This window comes from Budorcas taxicolor, chromosome 2, assembly GCF_023091745.1.
Source record: "Budorcas taxicolor isolate Tak-1 chromosome 2, Takin1.1, whole genome shotgun sequence".
Taxonomy (NCBI): domain Eukaryota; kingdom Metazoa; phylum Chordata; class Mammalia; order Artiodactyla; family Bovidae; genus Budorcas; species Budorcas taxicolor.
In genome coordinates this window covers 171,851,476-171,873,760 of record NC_068911.1, presented here as the reverse complement: position 1 = coordinate 171,873,760, position 22,285 = coordinate 171,851,476, and positions in this window count along the sequence as shown.

Below are 22,285 nucleotides of genomic sequence, written 5' to 3'. Positions count from 1 at the left end.
GGATTTGACTCTCAGATTTGCCACTTATTAGCCATGTAAATGACTGAAGAGCAGATGACTTAATAGTCTGGTTCTCAGTTTACTCGTGTATAAAACAGTGAGAGTCCCTTGTAGGGCATGGAGATCAAACCAGTCAATGCTAAAGGAAAGCAACCCTGAATATTCACTGGAAGGACTGATGCTGAAGCTCTGATACTTTGAAGCTCTGGTACCTGATGTGAAGAACCCACTCTTTGTAAAAAAAAAAAAAAAATCCTGATGCTGGGAGAGATTGAGGGCAGGAGAAGAGGGCAACAGAAGATGAGATGGGTGGATGACATTGTCAACACCAGTGGACATGAGTTGGAAGGACAGGGCAGCCTGGTGTGCTGCAGTCCGTGGGGTTACAGTCAGACAAGACAGGGATTGAACAAGAAACAACAAAAATAGGATGGTAACAGCCCCGTCCACGCAGAGATGTTGTGAGGAGTAAATGAGCTAGTACCGGCAAGGTGCTGAGAACTGTCCACTGTGGCTGTCACTTGTTTTTATTGTCGCTGTGAGGGCTTCTGGGGGAGGGGAGGGAGTGCAGGACCAGCGTCACCGCAGGGCTGGTCCAGCCCCACCCGCGATGGCAAAGGGGGAGGAGACAAGTCACGTGCCACCAGCATGCCACCCACTGCAGGCTCTGGCCCCTCCCCCTCAAAGTGTGCCCCCAGGGAAAACTACAGAAACTTCGGGAGCCAGTCAAGAGGCAGGCAAGAAAACTGTCCACTCTAGCTGTTTCATGTAGGAAATAAATCTCTTAATGAAGAGATTCGGCCCTCAGAACCACTGGGAGCGCTTGGGGGTGTGAAGGAAGGCCCGCAAGGCTCAGGGAATCCGGAGAGGCTGGAGTTGAACCCCTTCCGTGGCCCGGCCGCGCTCTGCTCCAGCCCTTGGTCCTGTGGGATCTGATTGCGCGGCCAGAAGCCGATACAAAGCCAGCTGGCCAAGGGAGGTGGGGAGAGTGGTTCCCTGCGTCCAGCCCTTGAGATGCAGGCGGGCACGTTGGAAGAAGGGAAATGGAGCTGAGACCACCTGGCCACCTTTCCTTCCCTGACACTCCTGAGGGAGGCAGGGAGGGAGGAACTGCGCGGGGGGACGGTGGGCCAGAGCAAACCGCACCACCGTGCGGTCGCGTCAGGTGCCGCGTTGAGAGCCTACACATGTGGTCTCCATTCCTCGCGAGAGCCGGCACACGTGGTCTCCAATCCTCGCGAGAGCCTACACACGTGGTCTCCATTCCTCGCGAGAGCCGGCACACGTGGTCTCCAATCCTCGCGAGAGCGTACACACGTGGTCTCCAATCCTCGCGAGAGCCGAGATTGAGCGGGGGCGAGACCGGCCCAGGCTGGACCGCCTGTCTGTCTGCACATCAGCTCGGGCCTTACCTCTGGGTGCTCTCTGAGCCAGGCTGGGCGTCAGGAGTCATCCATTCGGCCCCCACTGATTGAGCACCCACCGTCCACCACCAGATTGGGTTCCGGGTGCTTGGAACACGGCAGCAAGCAACACATGACAGACCCCATCCCGTGGAGTTGCGTTCCACTTGAGGAGGGGGATATAACCCTCCCTCCTCCGCGGAGATGTAGAATTAATCTGTGTGGTGCTCAGCACTATGAAGCATGGAAATCCAGCAGTGGAGATGAGGGGCAAGGGCTGCTTTATACTGGGGCGGCGGTGCGTGGGGGTCAGGGACGCCTGAGCACGGACCTGAAGGTGGGGGGAGGAAGGAGCACTTAAGAGGAGACAGCAAGTGCACCCCTGCTCCCTGGCACCCTAGGAAGAGTGGGATGTGAGCGAATAGAAGGGGGAGGAGGTCAGTGTGGCCGGAAGCAGAGAGCCTGGAGACGGGGTCAGAGAGCAGATCAGCGCTGCGGACCTTTGGCTTGCTCGAGATGGAGCAGGCGGTTCTGTGCAGAGAGAGACAAGATCACAGAGGCCGCAGATGCCTCAGGGCTGCGGCAGTCATCCAGGGTTAGACTCAAAAGAGAGCGGGCTCAGGGCTAGAAACGGGGCAGGTGGGAGCTTGTCATCGAGAAGCACTTTCGACTCTGTTTCCCGCAGAGAGCGGTCTGTGGTGTCCTGGAGTCTGTGGTTCTGCGTCTCTTAAGTCCCTGCCCGCTTCAGGCTGTGGTGTGAGGGTCGCCAGGCACATGTGACATCCCAATGGGCATGTGCAGCCAGCACGTGTTGCCTCCCGGGTCTGTGTTGTGCTGCAGGTGTGGGTGTCTGTATGTGGACGGGTGATCTGGGCTGGAGCCCGCAGGTGTATTTCTTTGTGCCTGTGTGGGCGCCTCGCTGGTCTGTAGGGGGCAGCATTGGGGAATGTCTTTGATTTTAGCCCCTTCACTGTCTGGTCCCCCTGCTGGCTTGACCTTCTGCAGCGCTGGGATCTAATTTTCACAGCAAATCCGAACAGAGGTCCCTGGGGCCCAGGGGGGTTGGCATATGCTCCCTGGGGCCCAGGGGGGTTGGCATATGCTCCCTGGGGACTTGGGTTAAGGGTCTGCCTTTTGGGGGCATCGGACAGCTGAAGTAGAGAGGACACCCATCCCCTGGTTCCCACATCACAGTGTTTAAACCCAGAGACCTTCTCCTTCTCCAGGGACCCAGTTTGACCAGGGCTTTCAGCACCCAGTTAGGAAGGCTGTCTGAAGTTTGAGTCCTGCCAGCCCATAGTAAGAGTCATATTCCCAAGCCTGGAGGCATTGGACTTCAGCACTGTGGGGGGGGGGGGGGGGGCGGGGAAACAACCAGGGTTAAGAGTCAGAGGAAGCTGGGTTCAAGTCCCAGTCCTGTCATTTGCTAGACGCAGTTCATAACTGTGGTTGAATGATGGCTTGGTTTCCTCTCTGTAAAGCAGGGACCTGCCTCATGGTGTCATTATGAAGATTAAATGAGAACTTCCTACGTGCCAGGCCCTGTGCTAAGGGGCTTTGCGTGAGTCACCCTATTAAATCCTCTACAGTGGATACTGTCCCCATTTTACTGAAGAAGACACTGAGGTCCAGAGAGGTAAAGTTACTTGCCTGGAGTCACTCAGCTAGGAGTGGAAGAACCTGGGTTTGAACTAGGCAGGCTGACTTCAAAAGCAGCAGCGTGACACAGTGGATATAAAGCCAAGTACCCGACTTCTGGTAAGTGATCGGTCAATTGTAATTTCTGATGCCAGAGGGCTATTCAGGGTCAAACTCCTGACCCCAAAGGATAGCTCTGGACTCTCCTTTCCCCTTTTAAATTTTAAAGAAGCAGTGGAAAAACATCAGACTTGGGAGACTTGAAGTACTGATGCTGGCTCTGCGTCTCGTTCACTATGCGCCTTTGTACTCAACTTCCCGACCCCAAGCTCCATTTTCCCTCATCTGTACGATGGGCACACTCCTTTCCGGCCTGCCCGTGAGGATCCAGCATGTGCAGAAGCGCTTTCAGCCTCTTGACTTGTGTCCTCCCCAAACTGTGTCCACAAACCCCAGGACATCAGGATGTGACCGTGTTTGGAAAGAGAGTCTTTACAGAGGTAATCGAGTTAAAACAAAGTCATTTGGGTGGTGCTCTTATACAAAGGGGGAGATTTGGACAGAGGGACAGACAGATGCAGACAGAAGGCTGTGTGAAGAGACGCGGGGAGAAGGTGTGAGGCTGGAGTGATGCTGCCGTGAGCCGAGGAGCACTAGGAGCAATCAAGCTGGAGGAGGCGAGGCAGGGTCTCCTGCAGGTGAGGGGTTGCGGGGAGCACGACCCTGCTGACACTTGGACTTTGGCCTTCTGGCCTCCAGAACTGTGAGACAGTCCATTTCTGGTATTCTAAGCTACCCACTTTGCGGTATAGGTTTCCCTGCTATTCCAAAGCTCCTGTGAAACCTTTCATAAGCTGAGTTGGTATAAAGCGAAGAAGCAATTCCATAGGACACACCTCGCTAACAGATGCATGAAGGAAATCCTGTGAAAGTACAGATGCTCACAGACGCGGTTCAAAGCTAAGGTGGCTTGAGCTGCTGAGATGCAGAAGGTATTTTCAGGAAGGGAGCCGAGCGGTGCCACTCTCTGCTCGGCACGCGTTGCCTCTATGACGGCTGCTGCAAAACAAACGCTGAGCGCTAGTTTCGCTCTTTGCCTTTTTCATAAAAGCGAAAATTCTCCTGGATGTCTTTCGGTTAGTGAAAACAGGAACTAATGTTGATCTTCCGTAAACACAGAGTGGCATAGAGCAAACTGTTTTTTTTTCTTTAAGGCTTTTTTTTTTCTTTGATGTGGAACATTTTCAAACTCTTTATTAAATTTGTTACAATATTGCTTCTGTTTTACATTTTGGTTTTATCGGCCCTGAGGCATGTGGGATCTTAGATCCCTGGCCAGGGATTGAACCCACACCCCTGCGTTGGAGGGTGAAGTCTCAACCACTGGACCACTGGGGAAATCCCAGAACAAACTTTCCAAAAGCAGGGATACCTGTTTCTTGTTTTGCAGCCCCAGGAATGTAAAATGGGCCTGTGACATAAGATCCATGAGGCCCACTTTTTTTTTTTCTGGGGACACAAGCATGCACCCCATTGATGCTGTGAGGAGACTGAGGCTTAGAGAGGTGAAGTCATCAGCCCATCACACAACAGGTGAGCACAGTGCCAGGACTAAACCAGGGTCCTTCCAACCCCAGAGTCTGTGCTGGTTTGCTCAGGTGCAGGGGGTGCGGCTGGAGGCCAGGTGACCCTGTGATCCTGAAGCAGCCCAGGAGCCAGGACCTGGATCTTCAGCTTTGCTCTGCAGCCCTTCCCTGTCCGCTTCTGTACTCCGGGGCAGTTGCCCTGCCCGCCTGCCTCCAGGGCTATCGGGTCTGATGGCCTAGATCACCGAAACCCATAGAATATTCCCGGCCATATTTACTTGCAGAGGGAGGTGGCAGTTAGTGGCTCCTTGGTGTCAGAGCCAGAGAACCAGTTTCAAGTCCTGACTCCATCACTGCCTGGTTGCCTTGAGTGTGTCAACACCCTGCTCTCTGAGCCCCAGTTTCTTTGTCTGTGAAGTGGGACCATGAACCAGACGCTACCTTCCCTGAGAGCTGGTATGCGGGTTCAGCGAGGTCAGGTGTGGGCAGAAGCTCAGAGGCTGCTGTCACGGGCCTGCTGCCCAGGTAGGGCCTGTGAGTGGAGGATTTAAGTCCTGCCTGGGGTCCCCAAGGCACTGTGTCCTCCGCACTGGCTAGTGGGAAGGAAGGTGGGCCAGGTTTGGAAAGATTCTAAAAGCTCTGCCTCCCCTCCTCAACTCCCCTTGACCAGGGTCCTCTCTCAGCCCTCTAGGGTTGCTGTGGGAAGGGGGTGTTGGATTAGGATGATTTATGGTTGTGATTTATCAAGCACTTAGTCTGTGCCTGAATGTTCTTTTATAGTAATTTTATAACAGCTCATTTTATAACAGTCCAGTTTTACAAATGAGGAAACTGAGGCTCAGAGAGATGATATAACTTGCCTCAGGACCCACAGCCCCAAAGGGGCAGGCCAGGATTTGAGGCCTGGCCTCCCTCAACACATCATATCAGCCTGCCACCTGGTGGAAACTCGGGTGGGGCCCAGAGAGAGGATGGACCTTGACTAAGGACACGCAGAAGGGCAGGGTCAGACCTCAGGTCCAGGCCTTTCTTCCTCTCCAGAAAGCCGGGCTGAAGGGCAAAGATAGGCACCCAGTGGTTAGCGAACCCGTTACAGGTCTGGAGGCTCTGCCTGCCCCTCCTGGTGTGGAGGAGGCCATGTGTTGTCAGGTCCAGCTGGAAGCACAGACTGGAAGCGAGCCAGTGTGGCCTGGGCCAATGTTTGCACTCTCAGAACAGACTGACTTCTGCCTAAAACCTGGCTGCAGGGTAGCTGGGTCAGGGGAGGCCTCAGCTGGGCCATGGGTGCCCCTGGTGATGTCCTGTGAGCGTGGCCTTCAGTCCCAGCCCTGCTGAGTCACCCCCAGGCAGAAAAGGCCCAGTGCTAATCTCAATTCCACTGGCTGGGAAAGATCAGGAGAGGGGATGTCTTGAATGCTGCTTTATTGCAATAAGTTTGTCTATTCAGCTCATTACATTTAATTAGAATTATTTAATTAGAATCTTAATAAAAGAGTAAAACAGGAAGGAGGCTGAGAAGCGGAAGTAAGGAGATCCGTGCTAAGCCTAAGAAGTAGATCCAGCTGAGCGGTGGAGAAGCGGAAGGGCCATCAGAACATTTGCCCAGAAGGTGGGGGATAGCATGTCTGCACATGCTGGGACCAACTGGGCCCAGGGATCTGGTATTGGGGAGAACGGAGCTGAGGGCCTGGCGCTGGGCTCTCACCACCCATTCCGTGTGCCGGGTCCTGGGCTGAGGACGCTAAACCTGTGGAGATGAGCAGGGCCTATTTCCTGCCCTCAAGGGAAATAGACAAGAAGCCAGTTAGTTACAAGGCCCAGTGCCCTGGAGAGACAGTGGTCACTGCAGCAGCTAGAGACGGGTGTCTGGCCTGGGCCGGGGCTGGAAAGCTTTCTAGAGTATTGATGCCATCCTGTGGGGACAGCTGAACCTTGAGTTGCAGTTAAGATGAGGAAGAGGAGAGCTTCAAGCAGGTCTGGGGGAAGGCAGGGAGGAGAGGACGTTCAGAGCAAGGGCCTGGAGCCAGGTGGCTGGCTCCCCACCCCAGCACCACCGCTGTGGGCTCTAGCAAGCTACACCCCCCCCCTTGGAGCCTCAGTTTCCTCGTCTGTGAATGAGAGCAACGACAGATCCGTCTCCTAGGGCTGTTGTGTAGTGAGATGAGCTGATACACGGACAGCATTGGAACTGCAGCTGGCATGTGGGCAGTACCATGTGCATTAGCTCTTCGGAGTCTTCCTCTTCTCCTCCAGGGGGAGATGTCCCGGAGTGGTCAGTTACACATGTCTGGGCGGGGATCTAGCTCTGCTGCTCATCAGAGAAGTTGCCGCTGCCACTCATCACCTCCACTTCCTCTTTCCGCATTCCCTGAAGGACTCGGTTGGTTCAGAGGTCTGCCCACCACCGGGCCCTGGCTCTTCAGGGCTGCTGACCCCGCCCTGCAGCTCCAGAAGGGGATCTGGAGAGACTCAGTCCGGTCTGGTCGTGACATTCCCCTGGTGCTAGGTCCCAGGGAGGCTGGAGAGCCGGTCTGGTTCCACAGTCAGGGGAGATTCTTCCTCTCCCCTCCTCCCTCTCCCTCTGCCTCTCCCATCTCTCCCCTTCCCCTCCCCTTGCCCGCCCTTCTTCTCTGGTTTCCCTCTTCCTCTCCCTCCTGGGCACATACACACAGAAGCAGGTGGCTCCATTGCCCCCGCTTAGGGAACCAGAGCTAGGATGAAGCCAGGCAGGGATGTGCTGGTATACCGTCTCTCCAAACTGAAAAGGAAAAAAAAAAAGCCCTGATATGTGGTGCTGGCTGATTTCCAAGGTGTAAATACTCCCTCCATGGTCAATTTCAGACTGCCAACATGAGGCCAGTGAACAGAGTCAGAAAGCAGGCAATCACCTCTTGCAAGCCAGCATGAGCCGGCTCCACTGAATGAAGCCAGTCCAGGGGCTGGAAGAGCTGAGTGAAACCACGGGCACCTCTGAGAGCCCTGGGTGCTGCTGGGAACTGTGCATTCCAGGAGTTCTCCTGCCCTGGACTGCCGCTGCTGCAGAGTTTTCTGTTCTTTGCAGCCAAAGGCATCCCACGTGCTGCAGGGATGCAGAGCAAGAAGAGAAGACCCAGGGTCAGCCTCAAGGAACCACCAGCATGAATGCGGCAGGCAGAGGAGGAGAAGGCTGTGAACTCAACAGCCACTGGAGTTTGGCAAAGCAAAGGAGCACGCTCTGCGGTTGGTTTTCCACAAACTTCATCCTGATGCAGTAAAAGATAAGCGATTCTTTAGTCCAGTTATAGACAGGTTCTATACTGGGCTCCAATTTATGCCTTGAGCCAAGAATTTAGAGATTGCAGTTTGTGATTCTTTCTCTTTGAATTGTGGAGTGTCATAGAAGCAGCCAGGCCATCTTTGAAATCGTGCCATTCCCATCCTATTCCATGGCAGCGCGACTCAGGCCTGCACAGCTTTGGCTTCAGTGGCACTTTTTTCCAGATGGCCACCGGCCAAAATGTAATTAATGTATTTAATTGCATTAGCTATTTCATCACCACATACCACAGGCTACTGGATTCTCGTCCCTGGACACTAACTGGATTTTCGCCACCTTCAGCCCCAGCTAGAATAGATTATTATTTCCTCCCTTTTCCTAGGGGTGTTGTTGTCTGAAACCCACCCTTTCAGACCAGTTTCCAAGCCAGTCAAGTTTCTTGGTTGAAAACAATGAAAACTGACTCTCATTAATTTAAGCAGGACAGGAATTTATTGGAAGGACACCAAGCAGCTCACAGAATCGATTGGAGAAGAAGGCTCAGGGAAAGGACAGATGTGAAGGAGGCTGGCAGCTCAGGACACAGGCAGGGCCCCTGTAGGAATTGTCTTATGTCTGGGGCTGCTTCCCGGGCCACTGTCACTGGGCATCGTGGCCTGGGCATAGCCTCTGGCCCCCAGGAATGCTCCCCCGAATGTCCTCTGCAGCACCTCAGCAGTCCCCAAATTCAGGGTGGGCTCCTGAGTGATGGAGTCAGGTCACATGCCTGCTCCTACTGACCGAAGGCGTGTCAGCCTCTGCACTGGGAGGACAGAGCGCCTTCCTATGAGGGTCAGCCCAGGAGGGTGGTCCCCCAAACAAGAAAAGGTTTTGAATGCCGAGCAGGAGAAAAAACCCCATAAAACAGCATGCTTTCACCTTGGCCAGGTACCATGCTAACAGGTTTCCTGCATCATCTCAGTTTAAGCCTCACAATTATGTTTTGAGAGCTGTTACTTCTATCAGGCTCATTTTACAACTGGGGATACAAGCTCTGAGTTTCTTCATCAGTAAGCCCCAGACTCTGGGGTCGCTGTGGGGACCAGACTGGACGGCTCAGAGCCAGGCTTCTGGAGGGCTTGCCCTGAATTTAGGCCAACCTTGGCCTTCGGGCCTCAGAGAAGGGGGAGGAGCCTGTCCAGTCTGAGCACTTCCTAATTCTAGATGCTGCGGCTGTTGGCCTGCTGGGAATAGGTCATGGACCGACGGGGCAGCAGCCCAGGGACCGTGGCAGACACAGCCGAGCCACCGAAAGCAAACGTGTCAGGAGCGTGTGTTTTCTGGCGGGCATCAGCGCGTGGGCCATCTGTCACGGAGCTGACTGAGACCAACAGCCTAAAGGTGGTGCCCACTGCTACGTGAACACAGAGATGCTGGGTTCTGAGAAACAGAGGTGTCAGAGCCCTCTTACCTCCCAATTGAGAAGAGGAAGGGGCATCCGAAAAAGAAAGAGAGAAGCCAGCCAAAAGCCCACGCAGGGACCGGGGAGGCTCCTGCTGGTGGCCCAGGCCTCCCCGATCAGCCTAGGGGTCTCCCTCCTTAGACAAGCCTCCTATGAGCAGAGTGCCATCTCATCCAGCATATCAGGGGTCCTGTGTCAGGGTTACATCTGAAGTCTCTGACTGGGGGCTTTTAGAGGAGGGGTGTCTTCCCTCAGACTAGGGGCCCCAAAGCCAGGGCTGCCTTAGAACACAGTGTTCTAAGAAGACTGTGTCAGCAAGAGCTGCGCGGTTTGGAGGAGCAGAGCCAGATGGAACCAGATTACCCTGAAGGGGGGTTGAGACCCAAAGACTGGCAGGGGCCTGCAGGATTTGTCCCCCAGGGAGAAGCTGACCAAAACAGTACTCCAGGACCCTTGCCTCCCCGCCAGGAGGAGTTGGGGTGACAGGGTGAGGTGTGGCTTTAGGGATGCAACCCCCAGAGCCAGGCAGGGGTCAGCCCTGCGGGGATCCAGGCTTGGCGCTGGGCCACTGACCCCACCCCTTGGAAACGCCTCCAGTTGTTCTGTCCTGGATGTTTGCATCCTTGGCCAGGTTCCTGGGTGATTGCCTCATCCCAAGGAGGCCAACAGATGTGCACAGCTGGAGGAAGGGCTCTGGGTGGAATCCAACCCTGCCTGGTGCTGGCCTGGGCCAGGGGAGCTGGGCATTTGGGTCCTGGTCCCCACCTCCACCTCTCCTTGATGGAGTGGCCCTGGGTAGGGCTGTGGCCCCTGGGGGCCTCAGCTTCTTCTGTGTCTCATGATGGAGGCTCTCCTTTCTTTCATCAGACCAAAGACCCACGATGTGACCAGCTCTGTATCAGGCCCCGGGCATGAGCCAGACCCAGCGGCCCCTGCCATCCAGGAGCTTGTGCTCCTTGGGGAGCTGATGCTGAGCCTCTGTAGTGGTCTGTGGGGCTCTGGGTGAACAAGGGGCTTCACAGGAAGCAATTGCAGTTTTTTCCAACCTCTGGCCACAGCCGTGTGGTGGCAGATCCCAGCGTGCTGTGGTCACTGTGTTATTACAAGGCCATCTGTTTGAAATCCCAGTCCCAGAGGCGATTCAGAGCTTTTCCTTCCTTTGTCCCCAGCACCAGGCTGATGGGACTTGGAGTGTCGTATGTGGGTGTGTGTTACCCCACACTGGGGGGTGGGGTGGGGAGGCTGCCTCTTTCCTGGTGTTCTGACGCCAGTATCTTGGAGTATTTAGGGGTTCATAGTCTTCTTCTGGGATACTTCCCCTCTCCATCTTTTTAAAATGAAATTTTTTTAGTTTTAAAAAATTGTGGTAAAATATACATAACATAAAATCTACCGTTTTAACCATTTTTAGGTGTATAGCTCAGTAGCATGAGGTGTCTCCACATTGCTGGGCAGCCATCGCCACTGTCCATCTCCAAAACTTCTTTCTGATCCCAAATGAAATGCCCCTCATTTTATTATTATTATTATTATTATTTAGATATTAACCCAACATGTTCAGTAATCACTTTATTTTTTGTTGCACTTATTCGATGGCTTTAATTTTTTTTTAACTTTTTATTTTGTATTGGGATATAGCTGGTTAATAGTGTGGTGATAGTTTCGGATGAACAGGGAGGGGACTCAGCCATACACACACATATCCATTCTCTCCCAAACACCCCTCCCAGCCAGGCTGCCACCCAACACTTCGCACAGTTCCCCGTGCTCTTGTTGGCTATCCATTTTAAATACAGCAGTGTGTACATGTCCATCCAAACCGTCTCTCCCTCCCCCTCAACCTTCCCCCTCCCCATTTTAAAATGACAGCTGTATTGAAATGTGACTTACATAACATACAGTTAGTTCATCCATTTAGAGTGTACACATAGTGGTTTTGAGTCCATTCACACGGATACCAGCAGTATTACAATCCAAGTGAAAACATTTCATCACCCTGAACGGAAGCTCCTTTCCGTGAAACACCCCCTACGCCATGCTCCACAACCAGCCCTCCACCCACCAATCTGTGTTCTGTCTCCATGGATCTGCCTCTGCCTGACGTGCCGTATAAATGGAATCTTACACTGTGTGGCTTTCTGTGTCTGGCTTTTTTCGCTGAGCATAATGGTTTCAATGTCGATCCATGTGCCAGAGGTGTCAGTGTTCCAGTTCTCCCCCTCTGTTCTTAAGATGTAGCCTCTCTGGTGTAGGGGCTGAGGGAATCAGGGCTCAGCAGGCAACAGTTAGGCACCCGAGTTACCCACCTGTGGTTGGGCTCCTCTCTGTGGATCGATGCTGACGGCTGCCGATGCCCTCAGCGTGGCAGACATCTGAATGCTGGCCCTCCATGGGGCACACGTGTGTGTGCACTCTTCATGGGTCCCGAGGGAGCCCTGGCCTCTGCAGTCCCCTGGGTATTGGGCTCTTCCACAACCTCTTGCAACCTCCCCTTTCCAGTTCCTGCCTGCCCCATGGTTCCTGTTGTGGGGCCCCTGGGTGTGGTGGGGTGCCTTTCTGGATGGGTACCAAAGATGGCACAATTCAACTCTTTCCTGTGATGCCTGCTGACCCTTAGCCAACGGCAAGCCTGCAGGCTGCCCCATGCCCCGTCCCTCCCCTCACACCACTTCTATTTGACCCCACCCTATCCAGAAAAGCCAGGCTGGAACAAATCTGCCCCCCACAGTGCAAGTTTTTAACCTCGCCTCCCGGCAGGAGCCTCCCTGCTTTTATCATAACATGTGATTTTCTTGGTGCGTCTCCCATGGGCTTGGTTGGGTAAAAAGGAAAATCCATAAAGTCCATAGGAAACTGCAGCTGCCCATCTCTGTGGAATCCTTCTCCCCAGTCCAACCTCCTGGGAACAGAGGGGTGACACAGTGGGAGTCTCATCCCCTGAGCAAGTCCTGAAGAGGTTACTGAGGCCCCTCTTCAGAACACAGGGAGCTCGGCAATTATTCACCCCAGGTCTGCACCCCGGCTGTCAATTCTGGGGCAAATGGAGACATCCCTTCCAATGGCCTGTCACACATATAATCCCATCCCCATTTGCTGACAGGTGCTACAGAGGAAGTGTGGAGAATGCGCTGGTCCCACCTGGGGTGCCCCAAGGAAGTGACTTTCACAGGCCGCAGCAAGAGAGCATCCTGTGCAAAGGTTGTGAAGCAGGAGGGAGTGTGGCACGTTGGGGCGATGGAAAGGCCTGTGTGTTTGGGGCAGCGAGACTGAGCGAAGGGTAACAGGGATGAGTCTGGGATGGTGGCAGCAGCACCGATATTTATAGCTCACTTGCCTTTTATAGCACTTCTTGCCTAACAGTCACAAGAGGAAATGATTATTTTCGCTCTTTTAGGGAAGGAAATGGCAACCCACTCCAGTATTCTTGCCTCAAGAATTCCATGGACAGAGGAGCATGGTGGGCTACAGTCCATGGGGTCGCAAAGAGTCAGACACGGCTGAGCGGCTCACACTTCCACTTGTATCTTGTTCAGAGAAGTGAGGCAACTTGGCTGAGATCACACAGCAGGTATTCAGGGAAGCTGGATTGACTCTGGGTCCAGAGCTGGACACACAGAACACAGGGTAGGCACGGCCCCTGGATCTCTTCTGTGCCCCATGACCCCAGTGGGGTCGTGGACCCAAGCTGGGTGTCTGTCCCGTCCCCTGGGTGTCTGTCCCATCTCCTGCACACCCCCTCCCTTCTCTGGCCTTTCCCTGGGAGCCCACATGGGGCGGATATAGGCAGCATGTGGTCGTGTCAGGGATGAAAGAAGCCCGATTGGCACGAGGGATGAGGGCTTTGGTGCTAGCAGGCCTGAGATCCCCACGCTCATCCTAACTGACCTGGGGTCAGTCCCTCCCCTCTCTGATTGTCAGTTTCCTCACTTGTCAAATGCCTTTCTTAACTTATATTGTTCTCATTTTACAGGACTTCCCTGGTGGCTCAGACGGTAAAGCCTCTGCCTACAACGTGGGAAACCCGGGTTCAATCCCTGGGTCAGGAAGATCCTCTGGAGAAGGAAATGGCAACCCACTTCAGTACTCTTGCCTGGAGAATCCCGTGGACGGAGGAGCCTGGTAGGCTACAATCCATGGGGTCACAAAGAGTCAGACACAACTGAGCGGCTAAACTTTCACTTTCTTTCACACAGAGAGAGAGGCAAGGTGGGGCGCCCAGGCCCCCAGCACCCAACCTGAGGCTCTTTCCTCTACCCCTGACCAGTGTCCTCTCAGGGGTTTCAGCAGAGCCAGTCCCAGCAGCTTAGGGTGGGCAGTCGATATAGAGGCCCAGCTTTCTGAAGACCAGTGACACTAGGGCTCTCATGATAGTCTTGCTGGGGGCACCACAGTTCAAGCCAGCTCCCCTCCCCACACCCATCTCTGGGCCTGCCTGGGAGCTGACTTTGACTTCCCTGGGGCCCCGTCTGATCTGTGCAGACCCTTCCTCATAAACACCAGGCTCCAGCAGTGCACAGCATCCCTAAGGGGCTTGGACCCAGATCTCTGTGTCCCAGACACAGTGTGGTGGGATCTGGTACCCAGCGTAGCAGCAGGTGGAGTTTGGCTAAGCCCATGCTCGTAGGCTTCTCCTGCACCCTCCTGGGTTTGGCTCTGACTCCAGACCTCAGGAGCAGGAAGACAGAGCCCTGATGGTCCTCAGTCTAGGCTCAGACACACATTCACATCCCTGAGCCCCAGTCCAAGGCTTAACCTTGACTCTGGTTCCAGGCTAAGACCCCAAACCTGTCCCTAGACTGAGTCTTGCCCCCCAACTCCATTCAAAGCCCTGATCACAGTCCCAGGCTGAGACCTGACCCTGGGTCTAGGCTGAGCTCTTTCGAAGGATTAAGCTCAAAACCTCGCCCCCAACTGATCTGACTCTGGTCAGAAGTTCAAGCAGGATCCAGCTCTAGTTTCAGTCCGGACCTGTCTTTGACTGAACTGTGACTGTGGCCGCGGACTGACTCTAATTTCCAGACAACAGAGCAACACTTGACCTGACGTGTAACCCGAGTGGGAGCTGTTCGCATGGCAGGATTTGTGCTGAGTCTAGAAGGAATGTCAGTGCTTCATCGGGCAGAGTGGTGGGGACTGTGTGCCCCGGGAGCTCAAAGGGGAGGGGGGAGAAGGAAACGGCGTCTCAAAGAGGAGACGGGAGTGGCCGGAGGGGGCGACAGCTGTCCAAGGGGAGGGGCTGGAAGGACTCTGGGCTCAGAACCCGCAGCTGTGGCTCTAAGCTCGGTTACTGTAAACTTATTTTGGAGAACTCCACTGGCCTCCCCATGGCTGTTTCTTCATCTTAAAAGGGATCCACCTGCTTTCCTCTTGGGTCCCGTAGTTCCCTGAGAGTGTGGTCTCTGCCTTGCCTTTGGGTCTTCTTACATTCTGTCCCTGTGCCTGGACCACACTCTCTCCTTGCCCGCTCCTACACCCCCCAAGTGAAAGGCCCCTTCTTCCAGCAAGTCTTCCTGAAGGGCCTTGTGGTCGACATAACATGTGTCCAGATCACCCTTCAGTGAAAGACTTGGTGTCCTGGGTCTGGAAGGCTGTCTGCAGGTGGCCTTTGCCCTCCAGCCGTCATTCACTTCAGGGCTGCCCGCATCCAGAGACTGATCAGGGACTGGTGGCAGGAGGAGAATCAAAGACCTTGCAGCCATCTCCGACCAACTCTGGACAACACCCTTGCTACCCCTCCCTTTCCCAGGTGTTGCTCTCAGAACACTCCCCACTAAGCACCTGTGTGCTGACCTCCAGAGAACCCAGCCTCTGACACCCCTGGTCCAAGTCCCAGATGATACCCACGGCACTTGATCATCTCCTCTCTAACAGTCATGAGGGTGTTGGGTGCTTCCTCTGTCCTGTCTCCTTGCCCTGGAATTGTCATGCGAGAAGGGATGAACGCAGCCCAGCAGAACACGGCGCAGATGGAGATTGCTGGGGGGAGCTCAAGAGGCAGAGAAATAGCAGCATCCGCAGGGCCTTGAACTCTCATCCTCTTCATCATGGGTTCTCAGCTGGCATGTCCTCCGCGTGGCCAGGGCTCCTGCAGAGAGGCCTGACCCAGCCAGCCAGCTGGACATGCAACCATCGCCAAGAGAAAGGACCCACTCCAGACCGCTGGCCAGAGTGGTAAGAGGGAATGTGTAAATTCTCTAAGTAACAAGAAATCTATCAAGGGCTGTCTGGGCATTAGTGACGACTAGGCAGTGTGCTTGCCAAGGCCCGGCTGCACTCTGAGGACACGGAAGAGCCTTGGAGGTTGTCAGCCCACAGGAACGTGGATGCCTGACAAAGCCAGGGTGGGCTGTGGCCCACAGACTGGCCTGGTCCAGCCCGGCCACCTCTCCAAGCTAACGAATGTAGGAAGAAAATGGGCCTCCGGGACCCTCCAGACTTGTCCTCATCAAAACTGTGTGTTTCTCGAGGGTGGGAGCTGAGTCTGTGTTGTTCCCCACTCAACAACTCAGATGTGTGTTATGGATGAATAAATTAATGGATCAGGAGGGAAGGGATGGAAAAGCAATTTACATATCTGAAGCATCATATGAGGCAGGGGATAATGGGCAAGAAATGCTTTTTCTAGAAGTTATTCCTTAGGAAGGGTCCAAAAAGCCTATTCATAGACTCGATTAATAAACATCAGCCAAGGTAAATGTTAACAGGAAACACCTCTGCAAACGCTGGATGTCTCTCAGGCCAGGCTCGGGGTTGGCTGGCACGCAGGCAGAGAGGGCACCCTCCCTCCTGTTTGCTCAGAGCACCGTCTCAGCCCAGGGGGAGCCTCCTCCCTGGGAGCCTTCTCCCTGCCTCCCCGAGTGGGGCTGCAGCCCAGCTGTTTCCTGGAAGCTTGCCCCACTCCGGCCACTGCGGCCCCTTCTGTGTTCTGTAAACACCCCAAGCCTGTTTGTACCTCGGAGTCTTCCCCCTTTCTGCTCCCATCGGCCCTCTTCCCCTCATTTCCTTCGAGTTTCTGTGCGAACATCACCTCCTCAAAGAGGCCTTCTCTGACCCCAATCTAAAAGAGCAGCCACTGTCCCCATCACGGCCCATCTTAAAAAAAAAAATCCCTGTTTTTAAAAAGAGCTCTATTATTATTATGATTAGCTAATGAATTTACGTTTGGCTGTGCTGGGTCTTCGCCACTGCTCAAGGACTTTCTCTGGTCGCACGGGTGGGGCTCCCTCTTCGCTGAGACGTGCAGGCGTCTCACTAGGGTGGCCTGTCTCGTGGCGCGGGCCCTAGGGTGCGTGGGCTTCAGCAGCTGCGGCTCTCGGGCCCTGTGGTGTGGGCACGATAGCTGTGGCACATGGGCCCAGCTGCCCCTCGGCATGTGGAATCTTCCTGGGCCAGGGATCGAACCCTTGTCTCCTGAGTTGGCAGGCAGATTCTTATCCACTGGACCACCAGGGCAGTGCTCCCTTACCCAGTTTTAATTTATCAAAACGACTTGTTACAACCTGAAATTGTGTATAGAATACATACTTGGCTTTTAAAGCATTATTTATTTATTTTTGTCCAACTCTCCCCTCTAGAATGAAGACAGGGGCTCCTCTGTGCTGTTTACTGCTATGTCTTCTAGAACAGCACCTGGCCCCTTACCTAGGCACTCAGCACACTGCTGAATGAGTAAGTGGGGGTGAATTGGACAGACTCTCTTCTCGAGTGGCTCCCCTTCTACTAGGCAGCACTGGCAGCTAACCAGGCAGTTGTGCGTCCTGGGCTGAGTGAGGTGATGAAGACAAGGGATGCTGGGGGCAGGGCAGCGAGGAAAGGCAAAGAACCCTGCCGGGAGGATGACGGAAGACTTCTTGGATGAGGTCGCATCTAACCAAGACCTGAGTCCTGAGCAGGGATTCTCCATCTAGGAGGGAGGAGGAGAGAGTTCTGGGCAGAGGCAAGTAAAGGGTTAAAGTCCTGAAGGCGAGAGAGAGCCTGGAAAGTTGATGGGATGTAAAAAAGTTTTCTGTGTCTGGATCAGAGTGGGGAGGGGGACAGGCGCAGACGAGAGTGGGTGGTGGGCAGGGGTCCGCTTAGGAAGGATCCATGCAGACGTTAAGCCAGGGAGTGACAGGACCAGATCATATTTCTGCATTCTGGTGTTTTCTAAACATTCATAATCTCTGCATCTTTGCTATACCCAGCATCTCTTGTCCCCGTGACAAATACTGTTCACTTAATACTTTACCTGTACTGAGTCACTGTAATTAAACACATTCATTTAAAAGGGAAACCCTTTCGTAAACTATCCTAATTTGTGTAATACACACAAACTCACGGTAAAACTAAACCGAATGAAAATGAAATAATGTTCCATTTCACCACTTGCTACGGGCTGATCCCAAGTCTACCTTCCCTTGTTAAAAAGGAGGATTAACGTGTCGGCAAGATGTTAAAGATGAGATAGCACCAAAAGGGACTTTCTCCTTAACTAGATCACCAGAAAGATTCAAAGAGGATTCAAAAAAAAACATCTTTCTTACCATGAAAGGCGGTGTTACTTCAAACTGTATCTGGGTTTCTTCTAAGATTATTTCATAACAAGAAAATAACCCTATACATGACCAGTGATACAGTTTCCACAGAGTCTCACTATAAACCTTTCAGATATCTTTGAATGGAAGTGGGGTATGGAAGAGGAAATGGGGGGGATGGCTAAGAAAACTGAACAAGCCAATCAATCAAATTTTATCCGCTCTCTCCTCTCACATTGTAAAACCTGCCCATCCATGGTGAGCGTGTCTTTTTCCTTTGCTGAGCATCTGCTGACTGTAGAGGGACCTGAGCTTTGGTGGCCAAAGAAGAGGAAAAGCTATGCTGCTATCCCAGGAATTCCCAGACCCAGCTTAGGGAGGGCAAATGATCTCAATCATTGCTAATGGACTGAGGACGTACTACATTAAAAAAAATCAACTGTGGTCCTCTGGATTCCTTGGTTCCCTTCAATGGGATCTGGCTGCCAAGAGGAGGCAGGTAGGGGTACCAATTATACCCCTAGCCCCTCTTTGATGATGGACCCCTCTCCTTGTTCTACAAAAGCCTGCCTGTTAAGGTTATGGGTGCTGAGCATATTTTGTCCACTGTGACTGTGGGCCTTGTCACTGAAAGTGATAATCCCTCTTGGGACAGACACGAGATGCTGCCCTTCCCTGACACACAATGCATGCTGCTCTCTGCTCCCTGGGGGAGGGTGGCAGTGCCAGGGCTCTGTGGACTCCTCTAGCTCAGCCGTATTTGAAAGGCCACCTGTCGACATTCTTCAGGAGCGGGGGAGCCAAGCTCCACAGCACCAACCTTGTCCTGAGACCTTTCACCTGCACCTTCCGTCAATCTCAGAGTTTTCTGGGCTCGTCAACATTTGTTGAAGCATCATGCTTGCCTATTTTCAGGTCAGCTTTATGCCCTGCCCCCAGCCTTTTAATGCAGGTAAACTCTGTTTGCATAACATCATCACCTGTTAAGAACAGGTGGAGTCAGGCCACTTGAGACCAGATGCCTTCTGCCTTGCTTACTGCGTAAGTGTGCTCAGTCACTCAGTTGTGTCCAACTCTGCAGCCCCACGGAATGCAGCCAGCATACTAAAAAGCAGAGACATTACTTTGCTGACAAAGATCCATCTTGCCAAAGCTATGGTTTTTCCAGTAGTCATGTATGGATGTGAGAGTTGGACCATAAAGAAAGCTGAGAGCCAAAGAATTGATGCTTTTCAACTGTGGTGTTGGAGAAGGCTCTTGAGAGTCCCTTGGACTGCCAGGAGATCAAACTAGTCCATCCTAAAGGAAATCAGTCCTGAATATTCATTGGAAGGACAGATGCTGAAGCTGAAGCTCTAATACTTTGGCCACCTGATGTGAAGAACTGACTCATTGGAAAAGACCCTGATGCTGGGAAAGATTGAAGGCGGGAGGAGAAGGGGATGACAGAGGATGAGATGGTTGGATGGTACCACCAACTTGATGGACATGAGTTTGAGCAAGCACCAGGAGTTGCTGATGGACAGGAAAGCCTGGCGTGCTGCAGTCCATGGGGTCGCAAAGAGTCAGACATGACTGAGCAACTGAACTGAACTGAGTTGAACTTGCAGGCAACAGCCAGCATTAACTTCTAGACATGTGAGTGACCATCTTGGAAGCCCATCCCAGTCATGCCTCCAGATGGCTCCAGCCCCAGAAGAACCGCACAGCTGAGCCTAGCCAAATGCAAGAATCATGAGAGAACTACGGTTCGGGGTGATTCTCCATGCAGCAATAGATAACCCAGATACTGACTTGTACAAGCAGATGAGGCTGGAGACGTCATCAGGAGTAGATTATGTGGAGCCTGGCAAGCCACGGTCAGGAGTTTTGTCTTCATCCTAAGAGCAGTGGGAAACGGTAGAAAGATTTTGGGTAGAAAGGTGACACTGTTGCATTTATGGGCTTCCCTGGCAGTCCGGCTGGTGAAGAATCCTCTGTCCATGGGCAGAGGAGCCTGGCGGGTTACAGTCCATGGGGTCGCAAAGAGCTGGACAGGACTGAGCGACTAGGGACAGCATATCGCATTGATATTTCACCCAGATCATCTGCCTGCTGTGTGGAAAACAGCCTGGAGGGGGAGCCACAGAGGTGAGCCAGCCCAGAGATGAAGGAGGCTATTGAGGCCGGAAGCTGAAGGTGGTTTGGACTGGGGAGTGGAGTGGGAAGTGGGGTTTAGTGGTTGAAAGGGAGCAAAGCGGATGGTCAGTGATATTTAGGAGATTGTTATAATGATTCGGGGATTGCTGGCAATCTATGTGGCCTTTACCTAACTAGTTCCTTCCATCTTCTGTTCCCACACCTCTACAGCATCACACATGGAGAGAGCAAGGACTCAGGTACCAGATACATTAATCCCAGTTCTCTGCTTATCTGCTGTGTTACCTTGGGCAAGTCGCCTAACTTCTCTGGACTTCAGTTTTCTTCTGCTGTCAAACAGAGGCAATACAAAGAATGATCATAGTAATCAATTCTCCTTGTTTACTGTACAGTGCCTGGCACATAGCAGGCACTCAATAAATATTTGTTGAGTGAATGAATTTAGTGGGCTGGAATTGCAGGAGGTACAAAGAAGAAATGATCTTATTTTTCTCCTCCTCCTGAACATTTCTTCTGTCAAAGGTGGTTTCCTTCTCTTGACTCCTGATAATAATCAGGCAGGTCCATGACTTTTTGGTCCCTTTGGGGCAAAATAACAGTTTCATTTTGGTAATTAAAACTCACTTCCAGTAATTAGAAAGTCCACGTTGACCCAGTGAAATAAAATATTTTGATTTCTCATCCAGTTCAAAGCTCAAACAAATCTCTCCTTCACTGAGTACCTAGTATGTGCCAGACCCTGGGCTGGGGGGCAAGTCGAGCTCCCAGGTACAACACAGGACTTGAATTCCAGATAAATCAGCAAACAATCTGTTGGTATATGCAAGTCGAAAATGATTCTGTGGGACATATTTGGTAAATCATGATACTGAAATACCCTGGCCCTTGTCCCGTGAGAGCACGAACTTTTCATGCTTCTGGCAAGGACAGTTGACTCCAGGAGAGCAGACAGGTCCAGGAAGACCTTTTCCCACCTGCTGCCTTCAGCACTTTTGACATTTTCTATGTGGGGGGAACACTGACCATCTGCAGGTGAGATCTAGCAGGGCCCCTTTGTCCAGTTGATTGGCCCACTGCCGAGGTTTCCCCTGTTACAGCTGCAGTGCTTTGATCTTTGGAAACTTGTTTCTTTTCAGATAGTTCAGGAAGTACCTTTGCCTCTGCGAGGGTTGGAGCCCTATAAGCTAGCACATTTTTTTGACATCCAGTTGGGAGGAGGACTTTCTGAGAACAGAATTCAGTGGTGATTTCCTGGAAAGGGGCGTAGTGCTGCCAGAGGGTGGGGGATGGCCTGACGGGGGAGCGGGAGGGTCCCAAACTGGGGATCCTGGGTCCACCTCCGGGCTGAGCAGGGCACCCCCTACCTGAAGCGGAGCCCAGAGGAGGCCACTGTCCACTTGGGTGGAGAAAGGGAAGCACGGAGAGAGCAGGGGCCAGGAAGGTGGCAGGGACAGGCCAAGGCATATGGGTTTGGGGCCAGGCCGTCTTCTCACGCCTCAGGGCCCCTGTCTTTAAATTTCTTTGGCTATGCTGTGCAGCACATGGGATCTTAGTTCCCGGGCCAGGGATAAAACTCTGCACTGGAAGCAGATTCCTAACCACTGGAAGGGAGGTCCCTCAAGGCCCCTGTCTTAAGCTGGGTGGTCGGAGCAAATGTTCTGGCCACCAGCCCTTCCTGCTCCAGGCTCCTTGCTCCTCCTAACTCTCCAAGGCCACCAGCCTTTCTACTGCCTCCTGCAGAGTCCCCTTCCCAGGACAGACGGCTTCTACTAGGTGTCTGTGCCCACCACCCTCCCTTCACTATGGGCACCGGGAGCCTGGCATCAAGTGGGCTGTGTGTGTCCATGAGAGGGACAGGCTCCTCCCATCCACCTCTGGCTCTCAGAAGTAGTAACTGGGCGCAGCGGAAGGCAAGGAAGAGAAGGGACCCACTTTCCTGTTTTCAGCCCATCCTCTGCTTGGCCCCTGTAGGTAATCATAGCCTTGGGGGGGTTCTGTAGTGTAAGTTACCTCCAGCTTTCTCCATTGGCAGTTTAAGGTTCAAAGTTCTTGGCTGCCCCAAGTTATAACCCACTAATCTGGTTTTTCTGGCTTCCAAATTTTGTTACTGTTATCTCTTCTTCTGCGCTAATTATCCTTGTGGTTTCACACCTTAAAAGGAAAAAAAAATCCCTTTGCCTTTGTGTTAGTGGAGGCTCAGGATGGAGCAGGGCTCCGTGTGTGTGTGCTCAATCTGCCTTATTTAGCCAGAACTCATAGTGTCATTTAATCTTCACAACGCCACCAAAGGGCCAGTATTATTGTTCTCA